The 15,710-nt window shown below is 41.7% G+C and overlaps 1 protein-coding gene across 9 annotated transcripts in view; it reads right to left on the bottom strand.

Annotated features, from left to right (window-relative positions):
• Positions 1-15,710, bottom strand: part of PsGEF (Protostome-specific GEF) — a 75,335-nt gene that overhangs the window by 32,819 nt on the left and 26,806 nt on the right. For 8 of the 9 annotated variants that reach the window (XM_070211350.1, XM_070211352.1, XM_070211353.1 and 5 more), the window contains exon 3: positions 10,872-10,947. The gene's annotated coding sequence lies outside the window, so the exon portion shown is untranslated. Of the gene's footprint in view, positions 1-10,871; positions 10,948-11,161; positions 11,848-15,710 lie in introns of those variants that run through there. The other variant, XM_032440623.2, reaches the window with a different exon arrangement.

The following is a 15,710-nucleotide window of genomic DNA, read 5'->3' as shown; positions in this document are numbered from 1 at the left end:
ATTGGTAAACAAATGTTTCATGCAAATATTTTTCATTTAAAAAGTCAAAAAGTCAATCAATCTGTCAGTCAATCAGTCAGGACAAAGTATTTTATATATTTATAGCTATTTTCAGCTTTGGCTATTTTAATATATTTGCCAATCATATAGGTAGAGTTTTGTGAATGAACAACTCTAGAATAGCATTATTTCTAGGCCTTTAGGCTTCTCAATACCTGGGTCCATTCATAAAATCACTAACCATATCAAAATCATATTTTCGACAAAACGTTTTGGGCCGCATATTGCACGCTGTCCGGCCAAATGCCGGACAAGAAGAAGCACAAATGTCCGAAAGTGTGAAAGAAATGCGCTGTCCAGAATTTGAGAATTTCATGGCAAATTGCGAGCGTATCGATTGAACAGCAGCTGAGCCGCAGCTGCCCAAAAGGATCACAGAGGACACACACATCGCTGCAGCCCAGACGTCGAAGCTTTGACATGATGAGCGATCGATTCAGATCAAACAAAATCATCGTACGCAAATTCCCAAGAATAACTTGACACAGAGGGGAACGCAAGACCCAGATAAGGAGGGGGAAAAAAATGCTGATAGCCTCCGAAAATGAAGCAATTTCATGTAAATTACGAGACAAGCGCCCTATTTACCCAAACTTTAAACGAGCCATAAAAAATCCACAAAAAAAGGCAAAAGAAGAAAAGTTGAGGAAAAAACGAAAAAATAAAAACATTAAAAAAAAAAAACATCAGCCATAGTAAATTGCGGTAAAATCTCATTAATCTTGGAGGTAGATTGGAAAAGAAGAAATGCGCGAGCTATGCCAATGCCAGCAGCCAGAGGGTCGATCGCAGGATCGTTCGATCTGCCGAATGGTCAATCGTTGAATTGGCCGATCTTTCGCACGATCCATGCATAAATTTCCCTACAATTTGCGGCTTGTTCGACTTGTTGTTGTTGTGGTCAGTCGCAGACGAAAAATTCACGCACGGCTGCTTTTTGGGTGACAGTTTATGACGGATCAAAAAGCCGAACTGCAGCGGACAGTTTATGATAAGTTCATTAAAAACGATTTGCGAGATCGCCGTGGGAACTCCGACCCAGCCGGTCACATAGAAGCAGCGACTAACGCCAAGGATAACGAGCGCTGCGCTCCGTACAGTTGCACAAGATTAATGATGCAGTTTTGTGGCCTTTTCGAGCTGCGGCTGCTCTCTGGGCCAAAAGTGCCAAAAGGTGTTGCCATAATCTGCAGCAACAGTACAAGAGTCGGCATTGCCCGACTAGTCAATGCCCTCTAACTGGCTGCCATGACAAGCCTTCTAGCTTTAAGATAAGAATCTATAAAAAAAAAATCCTTTGGATTTTTGCCTTTTCTTTTGCCCCACATCAAGCCAAGCTCGATCTTGCATAACATCGGAGCATGAAGTCCGATCTGTATGCCATTTTTGGTGCTCTCATATGGCAGCCAATACAACATTTTGGACATCTTGAAAATGAAAATAGCTATCTAAAACTAAGTGAGACACGAGTCGATTAATAGTCTAGGGTATATATATGTCAAATATAAATGGCTGCAGGGTATCGAGAAATGCAATAGAATAAAAACGCAGCAAGCTGTGCAACGTGCCACGTTCAATTTACTAACAAACTTGTCACGCAATGCCACGGGCCACATCATTAATCACGATGATCAATCCGTCAAGCGGCGGCTGCACACAATTGTGTATAGATGTGTGTGCGTGGTGTGTGTGTGTGTGTGTGTGTGTGTGCGTGTGTGGGTAGCAGCGGGTTGTTGGTCAGCCACGAGCGGGGTTCCTGACATTGTAATTAGTGCACGTTGACAGGCCGAGCAGAAGAAGCTGCTGCACGCGCAGGATCAACAGCCGGGCACAGGATAACACTTCATTTGAATGATGGCTCGGCCAGTTGGGTTGAAGTTCAAGTGTGATTGCCAACCAAATATACGGCCAGCTAATTACAGAAAATGCCTGAATGCGAGATATATGTAGGTGGTGGTGGGTCGTAGGGTCGCAAATCAAAATTGGAGATCATCAATCAAAAAAGATCAATCAGTATTTGCATAGCACTTTGAACTAAAGTCATGAAAAGGACTCAGAACTCAGTTCGGTTTCCATTTAAATAAAACTATATATCTATGGATATGACGTTTTGGAGCGAGGGGGAAAGAGAAAGAGAGAATAAAAGAAAGTCAGAGAGAGACTTTAGATCTTAGATCGATTTGAAATGAAAAACAAAAAAGCTTGTTTATCTTCAACTTTTATACAAAAGCCATATACACACAACCGATTCTACCTATAGCGAATTCTACTAAAGAGAAAGTAGTCCTATTTAGAAGAATCGTTCAATATATGTTAAAGAAAAGAAAAGTTCTCCATAGTTACACCTATTATTCGAACGATTCTTTCTACATGATAAAGTATCAATTCGGTTGCTTATCAAAAATCGATGAGTCTTACAAGGTCAAAAATGTCTCATTTTATGTATTACACATTACGCCTCTGTATTCTTTCCAGACTTCATAATGATTTCAATGTGGGTGAAAGGTGATCATCGATCGATCAGCATTTGCATAGCACACTTTGGGTATCCAATACTCAAAGTGTGGCACACTCTTTGATGATTGATGTTCTGTACTTAAGTTATGATCATTTTAATATGATCAGCGCTTTCATCACGTCCACTTACAAGAGCTTGGACTTGACTCGGTCAACTGAACAGATTACAAAATGATTTTTGGGTAGAGTTTGTTGAAGAGATCGCTAAACGATCTTTGAGGGAGAATTTGCTGTATGTTGCAACAGCGAACAAAAAAAAAAACACAAGGATGCGGCATTGTTTGTATTTAAAGTAGCTGAGATAAACAAACTTTGGCCACAAAGAATGGGAAACCCCGCTGATTAAAGCATGAGGATCGAATCGGAGCTCATACAAAACCATTTATTAATAATTCTATGGATTTGCCTAAGCGACGACGACCCCCGATGCACAACAGCCTCGACCCCCTGTCGTTGCGCTTGACCAAAAAAATAGGTTTGTTGGTTTTTTTTATGACCCCCAAAAATGATGTGTGTGTGTGCGTTTGTCTGTTTGAGCTGAGTGTGCGGCACACTTTTTTACGACTTTTCCACATTTTTGTGGACATTTCGACGCGGTCAGCCGCTTGCATAATGACGAAGGCAAAAATGCCGCTTTATGAATTTGATTGGCATGGCAAGCGCATTGAAAAGAAATTAATGTGAAATTGAAAATAGGTAGAAATAGGTAAATCGTAAATGAAAATCGAAATCGACAATGAAAATGAAAATTGCAATGAGCTGACGACGCTGACGACGATGATGAGAAATGAGAATTGAGGCGCAGCTCATAAACTAGCTGGCAAACATTGTTTTGATGACACTCAGGGGCAGCAGCCCGAGCCCGCGCTCGAGCTCGAGCTCGAGCTCGAGGTCTAGCCCGACACCGAGACAATGGGCCACCCCTGTATATTTTTTGTTGCCTGGGAGATGATGCATATTTAAATTTTCGCAAGCCATGTCAGCTATGCCCGTCCCGAATCCCATGCCCAGGCCCGATTCGTTGCACTTAATTGGCCTGGCAGCGGAGAAAGCAGAAAGTGTACAAAATTTATGCCTCATAAATGTCAATCCATTTCGTTACCGATGCCAACAGAAAAGAAACGAATAATAATAAAAATTAAACATAGTCTAACTGCAGCCTGTCAAATCCAACGCGATCTCTATCTCAAGTGCCGCCCAGTTTGCCAGCCAGAAAGAGTTTATCATCAGCTTCAGCTATGGCTTTTGAGTAGACACTGCGGGAAACTTACAGACGCCGAAGACAGACAGGATCAGCATCGATTTGTCATACTGATCCATCTAGTTGATATGTAAGTAAAAATATTTTAATGCCAGGACATGGTTATGCCTGACATGGAAAGATTTTGAGCAGCAAAAGTATGTTTTTAGCTGCAAGTTAAATATATAAAACTAATTAGGCTGAAAAGAAAACGTGACTCATAAAACTCAATTACATTCTGATCAACTTATAAAGTTGTGCAGTTTACAAAGAGCTTTTAACAGCAGGAAGTAGATGACAAATTTTGCTGCCTTTTTGAATTATTCGCTTGAGGGAGCTGTAAGTTTTACAAGGCACATTTACCATGAAGTTAGCAGTTTTGCCGCGCAGCATGAGTTGTCATCGATATATTGCCCCGCTTTCATGCAGTCAATAAAAACCGTTAACGAAATTATGTTTTCTCTCAGGCCTTAAGAACTAGAGTCAGCAAATTCGGCATAAACCTTCTAAGACAATATATACATATGAAACTTTTCATTTTTTGGCATAGTTTAAGAATCATGCGAAGAAGCATAAGCTTATGGTAGGAGAAGGCAAATACAAAACACTTTATTGGAAATTTTAATATGCATTTTGTAGCTTTAACCACGTCATGTAAGGTTGTGTACTGTAGCTGAAGGCGTGTCAGTTGGTCGTTGATCTTTATCTCAAGTGTTGGTTAAAGGTTTAGGGAAGGGTGCGTTGCACGGGCCGCGACTGTGTGGGGGTCGGGGGCTATTTGACCGAGGCGCTGACAATTGACGGTATTTGAAATTTATGTGGCTGTAACTCAAGGCACAATTGAAGGTCTCTCGAGCTGCAAACGGTGCAATATGCACTGGGCCATATGTTGCAGGCAATGCGAACTGGTTCCGCTTCTTGAAGTTTTAATTTAATTTACATAAATTTCATTGCTGGCTGCTCAAGAAATGATAAAGGAAAAGTTGAGGCAGCAGCTCACACTTTTCACGGAATGCGCAATTGTCGCAATGGACATTGCAGCTCAACTGTTATGCTAATTACCACGGCTGGTGGCGCATATGCGGCTTGCGGCCTGCGGCCTGTGGCATGTGCCACTCGGCCCGCTAGGGCCGCTTGGGCTGTGCGCATGCGCAAAACGCCCGCGCCCTCAGCTCGGACCGTGGGCCCAATGCGAATGCAAATGAGGCCGAAGGGTGCGACAATAACTGTAATTAAAAGCGAACATTGTTGCGGTCAGTTGACCAGCATGCCACGCGCAATGTTGCACGTTCCACGTGCCACAGCAATGCCGCTGCAGGCGTTCAGCGTCAGCATCGGCGTCGGCGTTTGTTTTGTTAAATGCCCCCACACAAAAGATGAAAATTGTAGCACAGGCCAGCCAACATTTTAGATTATTGCCGATAGAGACGGGCTCTAGCACAAGCGGAGCAATCAAAAAAGAAACAAACAAAAAAAAAACAGAGAATACAGAAATTATATATAATAATACGAGTATTGGGCGGTGCCCAATAGGCGTTGCCTGTCCACTCAACGCAATTAGCTGTGGGCTGATTGCTCGAACCACAGCAAAAACAACAAAGGACTCACGCGACAACAACAACAACAAATAGCTGAATGCAACAGCAGCTGCCTATCCAAAATTTTAATCTATGTGATCCACACACTGAACTACACAGATCTATAGAGATCGTAACAGATATTAGGCATGTTAGGCGGGTGCGTTTATAATAAACAATTTATATCAATATACCGAGCAATTAGTTTCTCAAGCGTTTTATGTCAGTAATGAGCGCAATCCTACGCATTTAGATAATCATTCATATGTTTCAAGCTACGGCTCTTGTCGCTCTAGCTGCTATTCAAATTGGGTTGAACTCTTTCAAGTAAATAAATTAACTAGATTTACTTATTATTATATTACTGTATATAATAATAATAATGAAAATAATACGAATGCTGATGCTCAGCAATTATCATTATTATTATCATTGATAATAGTAGAGAGTATTAAAATTTTGTCATTAAATGTGAAACGCATAGAAGGCGACATCTCCGAACCCATAAAGTATATATATTCTAGATCAGCTACAGGCATTTCGACTTCTATCACACTCTTTATGTATGAGAGAATTCGTATCAATATCGAAAAACTATATCACAGTCAACTAGCATCATGGGAAAATTGGGCGAAAAAGTTTTCTGTTCCACTATTCTTGCAACCTATCTGCACACAAGAGTTGACTTAAATCGCGAGGTTTTCAAAATGATCGATTGCAGTATGGCAGAAGCCTATATATGTCGATCATATGGAATACCTTGATTAAATGAACCAGCTCGGCTTCGACTGAAGTTGCTGATCTATGACTGAGCGATGTCAAATTGAACGTGGCGATTCTCGGGCAAATCTTTGGGCACGATTTGGGCTTTGGGCCGCTATTCGAGACGCTTCATTTGGCAACATATCCATTGTGGACTTTGAGAAACGACTGCAAATGCTTTGTTTGTCTTGCAAAGAATGGAAAAAACAAACCCTCAAAATGGAAGACTACAATGAAGAATAACTTTGATTTTTTGCAAGGGTTTGTTGCTGCGGTTGGCAGACAACGAATTTCCCTCTTTTTTTACAATTTATTTTTGCAACATTTTTTCGACACTTTTTTCCACGTTTTGTTTGCACTCGCAAGAAAAATCGTTTTTGTTGCGCCTTTTGTGTGTGTGTTTTTCTATTATTCGTTGGTTTTTCATTTCTTTTTTTTTTGGTTTTTTGTGCGGCTTTTCAACAGTTTTTCAGGGCGAATTTGAACTCATTAGCCGAACGCCGTTTAATTTGTCATGGTGGCAAAATCAATCGCATCCTCTCGCTCTCGAGCTCATTAGCGGCGACCAGTTGACAGCTTGGCCAATCAACAATAAATGAATGAGCCACAAAAAAAACCCTTCACTAAAAAAAAAAAAATATATTTAAGTCGCGCCGCGGCCTGACATGTCCAGATCCTTTCCGATCCTTAACAACAGCCACGCATCACGTGCAGGCAATTACAAAATTATGTACAAAAACCAAAAAAAAAAAAAAAAAAAACTGAAGCCGGCGGCAAAATTTAGTCGAAAGCATTGAAGAAGCAGTAAAAATGCAGGCATAAACTTTTGAAGTCGGGTATACGCGACTGCGCAATGCCCGCTCAATGACCAACAACTGCTGAAAATAGGCTCAACATGAAATTTATGTGGATATAGCCAGCTATACAATTTGACACATTCGCAGTGGGCGTGGCCTATATATGTATATGCCTATTGACAATGCAATATATAAAGTTAAACTTAGGAGGATCGATTGGACTACAGACTAATATTAGTCTCTATTCCAAATGGGGCTCACTCTAGCTGGAAAGCTATGCAGGATATGCTTTGTTTGTGGGCGTGGCAAGAGATATAATCTACCTGTACAATTTGTTAACTCTAGCTTTAAGACTGTGTAAGATGTGTTAGATGACATATGGCGTATTTGCCTCACGCCCTGGACGCAGTTCGAAACTGCGAGCATCTAATTTGAGGCACGAATACACGAATATCTATGCCAAATTATCGCATAAGAATAGACGGGCTTGGCACCGAAGCCAATATACCCGTTTTTGAGACTAAGAACGTGCATGAAACTACAAAATATGTTGAATGCAACGAGTTAAGTGCCGCGCGCCGCTTTTAATAGCGCATAAATTAACATAAACGACGGCGGGTTTCATTGTTTTGGCAATGACATTGCGCGAGTCGCATGTAAATACCGAGTGCTAAGTGCCGCCCAAGCCAATCCCATTTCAAAATCCCTGCCACGGGGTGGCAAGCTCTATGCCGCTCCCTTTCTCACCCTGTCTCGCTCCCCCTCTCTCGCTCTCTCCCTGTGGGCACCCACTGCGGTTTTTGTTTGCCCATCAGATAGAAATCTGTATTCCATGCGCCGCCGGCACTGTTTCAGCTTAGCGCCTAAAGACTGCTCAAACTTACCCCGTGCAGCCTGTGTCCTATATCCTGTGCAGCGTGCAGCGTGCGGCATGCCCCTTGCCACACCAGACACAGGCACAGGCATGGGCGCAGGCGCGTCCGGACTTTGCGCCCATCGAGTGGGCCGTACGTTGTTGCACAGTGGTAGAGCAGGGCAATTATTTCATTCTACAGTGGGATTTGGTGTTTCAATATTGTAAATTATGCAATTAATACGGACTATCGATACCATCAATAAATATTACGGAATAACATATTTAATTTTTGCAAAAAAATTGTCTGCATAATACTGTTTTCTCGATTTTTAATCGAAATCTAATAATCGACAGCTATCAAATCACTTCTAAACTCTGTTGAGAGAGCCTTAAATATTAAACGACAGTTATCGTTTTTTTTAATATGTATTATTCTAGGGAAAACGCTTTTGAGAAATCACAGCAAGCATTTCTTGCTAGAGAACATATTTTCATATCGCATATCTTAAAGGTTCAATCAATTGCTATCGACTATCGATCGATAACGATTAAAGACCAAATGCATGTATTGGTAATAGATGCGATTTATTTACCGATCAAATAAAAAATACTACTGATAGTCTGTGCTCCAATATATATTTATCGACAATATTATCGATTGTGCTACTAGTGTATTTCGATAACATATCGATGGATCTCTAACAATGCATAGATTTCAACAATTAATGCCAAACAGATGCCAACGCAAAGTCCTTTGAGCTGTGCGGCCCACTGTGCGTCGGCGCAACAGCAAAACGCTAAAACGCGTTGGCTTCACTTCAATAGCCGATTAACGCCGCCGCCGACGAGTGCGTGGCGCAGGGGCGTTCCTTGCAACTGCTGCCACTCGGGGCGCGGCTGCTCACTTAATACGCGGCGCAGCAAGTCAAGTGCGAATCATGTCAATCAGAGCGAGAGTCGCGCGACGCGTGGCCGTTAAAAAAAAAATACCAAAAGAAAAAGTGCTCGATTTGGGCGTGCACGACTAGAAGGTACCCTGCTATAGACCCATACTAATGCAATTTTGGTTGTTAAAATATGACGCCCAAATAAACGAAAGGCTTTCGCATTGATTCAAAGGATTTTCACTTTTTGGGGCATTGGAAGGAGGCATCCAAAAAGTAAATGTCGATATTTATCGATATTATAAAATTGTTAGAAAAATATATGGCATACAAAAAAATATAGTTGAAATCTTTATAGTCATACAACTGAAAAGTCAGACAGACATTCGGACATTCGTACAGTTATGGCCAGTATATACACTTTATGGCTTTCAAAGCTGCCTTCTTCTGCGTGTTACAACCATTACACCCTTCTGTTTAATCCATTTTCAATGGATACAGGGTATGAAAAGCGCAGAGAAATGTTGCCCCGCGCACCGACTCGTTTTGACCCGTTGCAAGATGACAAAGTGACAGGCAAATGTCAGCGTTTTGCCGAACCGTTTAAGCTGCAACACTGCTCCGCTTGTCCACTTCACTGCGCAGCAACAACAAACACACACACTAAGAGACACACACTCACACACACACACACACACGGCAAGTAGCTGGCAAGTTGGGTTGAGCGCTTTTCCCCCTTTTTCTTTTGTCCCTCATGGTATTTGTTTTTCATTCGACAGCAACAAAAAATGTAAATTTTCACCCAATTCTCGAAACTGGCACGCGTGTAATCGCCCGGAAGCGCTACCCCACCCCCAACCGGCCCGACCCAGTCCACAGTGCGCGCGCTCTCCTCGGCGCTTCTCGTTCGCGTTCATTGTTCAGCGCATGCGTCGCGGCCAATGTGAATGTGGATGTTAATGTGAAATATGAATGTGCATGGAAAATATGATTGTAAATGGTGCACGCCACCCTGTGTAATATTACAGCATTGCAATGCGGGGTTGCAACATTGCGGCGTGCAAAGCTTTCAGCTTCTGCAAGTTGGCTGCACATGTGTGTGGCATATGCATTATAAGGCGCAAATTTGCATTGACTTTTGCAACATCAATTGCATATTTTTATGGCCTCCGGGCCCTGTGTGCGTGGCAGCTGTCCGGGCACGCGTTCTGCGCTGGCCAACTGTTATGCCACTGGAAAGTTGCCGAGTCATTGTTGCACACAGAATATTGACTTTTCGCTGTGGCAACAACTGCCCACTCATCAGCAACAAAAACAACAGCCTCAGCCCGACTCGGATGGCGATTCCCATCCGGATTGCGATCCTCCTGCTGCACTTTGACCTTAACACTCTGAGGCGGCAGCTGACGCAGCACTCCACCAAAGTGGGCAACACTTCATCAACTTCGACAACGACAACGTCATTGACGTCATTCTGCTGCCTGTAGAGTGCAGCGTGCAGCGTGCAACGTGCAACAAACGCGCGCTAAGCTAATTAGCTGAGTTCGCTGAAAATTTGCAAAACGCCGCCGGCAGCGCAGCGGCAGCAACTGAGGCAGCAACTGTCGCCAGTGCAACAACATGGTGCAACCCTTTTCAATTTTTTTTTTTTTTTTTTTAGTTATTTCGGGGCTCGCTCTGGAAAATTTGTTTATCATTAGGAGAGGTTTTTTGGCGCAGCACAGGCAAATGAAAATGAAAATGAAAGCGAACATGAATTATAATTACGTTGATGCTGAGCTACCCTTGCATCGGTTCATCTCCTTCGCAATACCCTCACAAGGGGCATAACACTTTTGTAACAGAGTGTGGCACGTACTTTAAACATGAATAGGTTGTTATTAAGTATAAGTTTGTTATTAGGTAAAGGTGGGCCAACTGATCGCAAAGTAGGAGGATCAAAGCTATTTTCAGTACTATTAACCAGGCAACGCCGGGTAATTTTCGAAACTAATACATATAAGATATAAGTAGCAAAAATCTACTCATACAGATATACCTCAACTATGTATATAATATATGCATATAATATATATATGAGAAATATGTCTCAAATGAATTTTAACAAAGTCGCTGAGTTGTTCAGGACAAACAGATTTTTATATAGAGATAAATATATTTATGTAATTCAGTACTTACCTGCCAATTCACACGTACGATTATTTTATCGTCATCTATCAGTGGGAGGGAGACGAAGTTTTATATTAACACAACACTGAAAGAATAGAAAAGAAGAGAAAATGTTTATTAGATCAATATTTATAAATATGTTATCTGTTCACTTCTAGCTCAGCTCAACATACACATATATTTAAATACATACATACATTTATGTTTTCAAATGAAAACCAACATGCATACATACATTTGTAATATATGTTCCTGTCATTTTTAACATAATATGATTTAGTTATGTTTATAATACGTACCTGTTATTTCATAGTTGAGGCCTTCATAGTTAAGGTCGCAAGCTCCTCCTATGCTTAATCTGCCGCCATCTCCTTCAATGCCGCCTCCTCCTACACTCAAGCTGCCGCCTCCTCTATAGTTGAAACCGCCGTCTCCTTCAAAATGCCGCCTCCTTCTTTGCTCAAGCTGCCGCCTCCTCTTTAGTTGAAACCGCCGTCTCCTTCTCTGCTCAAGCTGCCGTTTCCTCCTAAGCTGAAGCCGCTTCCTCCTCTGCTCAAGCTGCCGTATCCTCCTAGGCTGAAGCCGCTTCCTCCTAAGCTGAAGCCGCACCCTCCTAAGTTAATGCCGCATCCTCCTTTGCTCGAGGTGCCGTCTCCTCCTAAGCTGAAGCCGCACCCTCCTAAGTTAATGCCGCATCCTCCTTTGCTCGAGGTGCCGTCTCCTCCTAAGCTGAAGCCGCACCCTCCTAAGTTAATGCCGCATCCTCCTTTGCTCGAGGTGCCGTCTCCTCCTAAGCTGAAGCCGCACCCTCCTAAGTTAATGCCGCATCCTCCTAAGTTGAAGCCGCCTCCTCCAATATGAAAGCCGCCGCCTGCAGCCTATGGGGCCTACTTGAATTTATGAGAATCGAGTAGTAGAGCACTAGTTGGCAGTTCGTTATTTTTTGAATTTCCAACGCAGCTGGTGGTATACTTGGTACATATATACATATATGCATACATACATACATACATACATACATACATACATATATACATACATACATACACACACATACATACTCACATACATACATACACGCATACATACATACATACATATGCATACCCATACATACATGAATACATATGTATGTACAAACATACATACGTACATGCATACATAAATATATACATACATACATGCATACATGCATGCATACATACATACATACATACATACGCATACCCATACATACATGAATTCATACATGCATGTACATACATACATACATACATACATACATACATACATACATATATACATACATACATACATACATACATACATACATACATACATACATACATACATACATACATACATACATACATACATACATACATACATACATACATACATACATACATACATACATACATACATACATACATACATACATACATACATACATACATACATACATACATACATACATACATACATACATACATACATACATACATACATACATACATACATACATACATACATACATACATACATACATACATACATACATACATACATACATACATACATACATACATACATACATACATACATACATACATACATACATACATACATACATACATACATACATACATACATACATACATACATACATACATACATACATACATACATACATACATACATACATACATACATACATACATACATACATACATACATACATACATACATACATACATACATACATACATACATACATACATACATACATACATACATACATACATACATACATACATACATACATACATACATACATACATACATACATATACATACATACATACATACATACATATATACATACATACATACATACATACATACATACATACATACATACATACATACATACATACATACATACATACATACATACATACATACATACATACATACATACATACATACATACATACATACATACATACATACATACATACATACATACATACATACATACATACATACATACATACATACATACATACATACATACATACATACATACATACATACATACATACATACATACATACATACATACATAGATACATACATACATACATACATAGATAGATAGATACATACATACATACATACATACATACATACATACATACATACATACATACATACATACGCACACACATACATACATAAATACATACATACATACATACATACATACATACATACATACGCACACACATACATACATAAATACATATGTACACACATATGATAAGATCTAAGGCTGAGAGCATGTCGCACAAATAATTCATTGTTGTGAATGGAAGGGTACCTACTCTTCGGCAATTCTGTGCCGTACAGTTCTTTATTATTGCTTGCAACGTTGCGGGGAGATTTGAATATTAATGGTTTTTTTTTTGGTGCCTGTTGTTGCCACATTGCCACACGCGGCGCCTGAGCCTGTGGATTTGGAAATCTTTGGCATTGTTTGCATAACATTTGGCAATTATTGCTACATCCTTGCTGACAGTCAGTGGCCAGGTTGCCAGGATGCGCTCTAAGCCGGCTTAGGCCAGACAGGATGCGGAGCAGCAAATGTCACCTTTGTGCGCGCGTGTGTCCGTATGTGTGGGGGGTGGGGGGTAACTGCCTCAGCTGGCAATCGCAGCAGCAACTGCAGCGAAAGTTCAGCGCCCGCGGCCACAAAATTAGCGCAAATTGTGAATTGTAAATAGTAAATTGTGAATGCCAAGATCAATGCGCCCAGGCATTAGCCAAAAGGTGAAGGCAAGGGCTGAGCCAAAGGAAGCCCCAGATCTAAAGGTAAACGGCAGCGGTTCGCAGTGCCAGCGGCGCGTTTGTCAATCAAAAGGTGTGCGCGAAGATCGCGAGTTGGCATCTGGCTTGCCGACAGTCTAAAACGGAGACGGCGACGGAGACGGAGACTGAGACGGAGTCGGAGACTGAGAGTCAGTCGGCAAACTGGCGGCGTTTGTGCCTTTCAATTTCGCCTCGAGCTGTGGCAGCCACTTCCTTTGCGGCCAGCTGTTGATTAACTGCATAATGAGGCCTCGTTGTTGGCCTGTCGCAAAGACCTTTAAGGACCTTGGCATTCGTTTCCGATTTATTTCATTATTTCTTTCTTGTCAATCATTTGCATATTCCGCACTGCAATCAAACAGCTTTTCAAGGCAGTGTACAAAGCGCGTTTCCATCTCTGGGGTCAAGATTTGCACACAGCATAAAAGCTCTTGCTCTCGCGCTTTTTCGCTCTCGAGAGAGCCTCTGATTTTGTCGAGTCCCTTTTTGTGTTACATTCGCAAACGTTTTACCGTCAGCAACTATGTGACTTATGCTTTGTTGTTTTATTGGGGGAAGAGATAAAAGGAGCAAGAGATCTTAAGAAGAAGGAAGATGCATCTGCAAATCTCTCTAGGGATCAGAGTCCTGGCTCTGATCATTTAAGAAGCAAGCAAAGCTATACAACAAGCACATTTTGTTAAAAGAGGTCAATTTGGTTTGAGGTCAAATGCTCAAAACTTTACATATGCACATTAAAACAATTTCAAGAGGAAAAAACCCAATAAAATGGACTTAAAGTTGGAAATACGTATTCTAATTAATTTAATGCTAAAAATATCATCGAATTGAATGCATACGACACCATTTTATTGTTTAGACAGTTAACAGGAAAAACTTTAACGCTCTGTCAGCTGTGAACAGCTCCCCTGTTCCGGACCCTCCGCCCCCCTCATACAATAGAGTTGACACCCCCATCGCACACAGACACACATGTTATTTATCACATTTACAAGCAATTAATAAAAAATTTTATCGATTAGACAATCGACAGGTAAAAACTAAAGAATGAAAATGAAGAAAACGCGAACCGGAAATGCGACGACTGTTGTCACGGCTAAGGAAAATTTAAATTTTCCTCCTTTAAAGGGTTGGCTAAGTGTGCGTGTGTGTGTGTGTGTGTGTGTGTGGGTGTGACTGTCAGCAACATTAGAAAATTAGTTTAACGATGCGGGTGAGCACAGCTGGCGATGAGCTGAACGGAGCGCAGCAAGTGCAACCTGCAGGGGCAGAGAAGGAAGAGGAAAAGGATGAGGAACTGTTACCGGGAAATGTCTAGAGCCAAATATAATAAAAATAATTCAATTAACGCGCGTCCGCTCAACAGTTAAATGGCCTACAAATTAGAGCCAAGCCCACAAGAATGCCAGAGCTGATGACAGGTCGACCGAGCCGTGGCAGGGGAAGATGTGTCGGCCGGGAAAGAGGCAGCAGCAGCAGCAGCAGCGTCAGTCGGCTAGCAACCTGTGCGTTGCTGCGGATTAAGCGGGTCTCTGCGGGTTTTTCACAGAAGCCCAACAACAACAGCAGCAGCAGCAGCAACGGGTACCCTGTCGGCTCGAGCCGCACTCAAAACGAATTACAGTGCGAAACAGGCCGCACGCTCCGAGGGCGTCAAAGTGTTAACAAGTGTCATGTCAAATGTCGGCTGTCGCACGAGCTAAGCCAAAGCAGATAAGCAAGCGAGAGCGTGCGAGCGAGACAGATGCAGAAACGGACAGAGAGAGAGAGAGAGAGAGAGAGAGAGAGATCAGTTCAGCTGCAGCTGTTGTTGCCGACGCAATGGGGGCGTGCTGCTGTGCTGTCCCTCATTGTTCCTTTCGGACTACCTGCTGCTGTTTTGAGCAGCACAAGCAAAGCAAATCACTTGGTCAAGCAACAGCAGCAACAACAACGAAAACAACAACAACAGCATTTACCGCAATAGTATAGCATTCA

The sequence above is a fragment of the Drosophila virilis genome, chromosome X, assembly GCF_030788295.1.
Source record: "Drosophila virilis strain 15010-1051.87 chromosome X, Dvir_AGI_RSII-ME, whole genome shotgun sequence".
Taxonomy (NCBI): domain Eukaryota; kingdom Metazoa; phylum Arthropoda; class Insecta; order Diptera; family Drosophilidae; genus Drosophila; species Drosophila virilis.
This window is presented reverse-complemented; position numbering and strand designations above follow the sequence as displayed.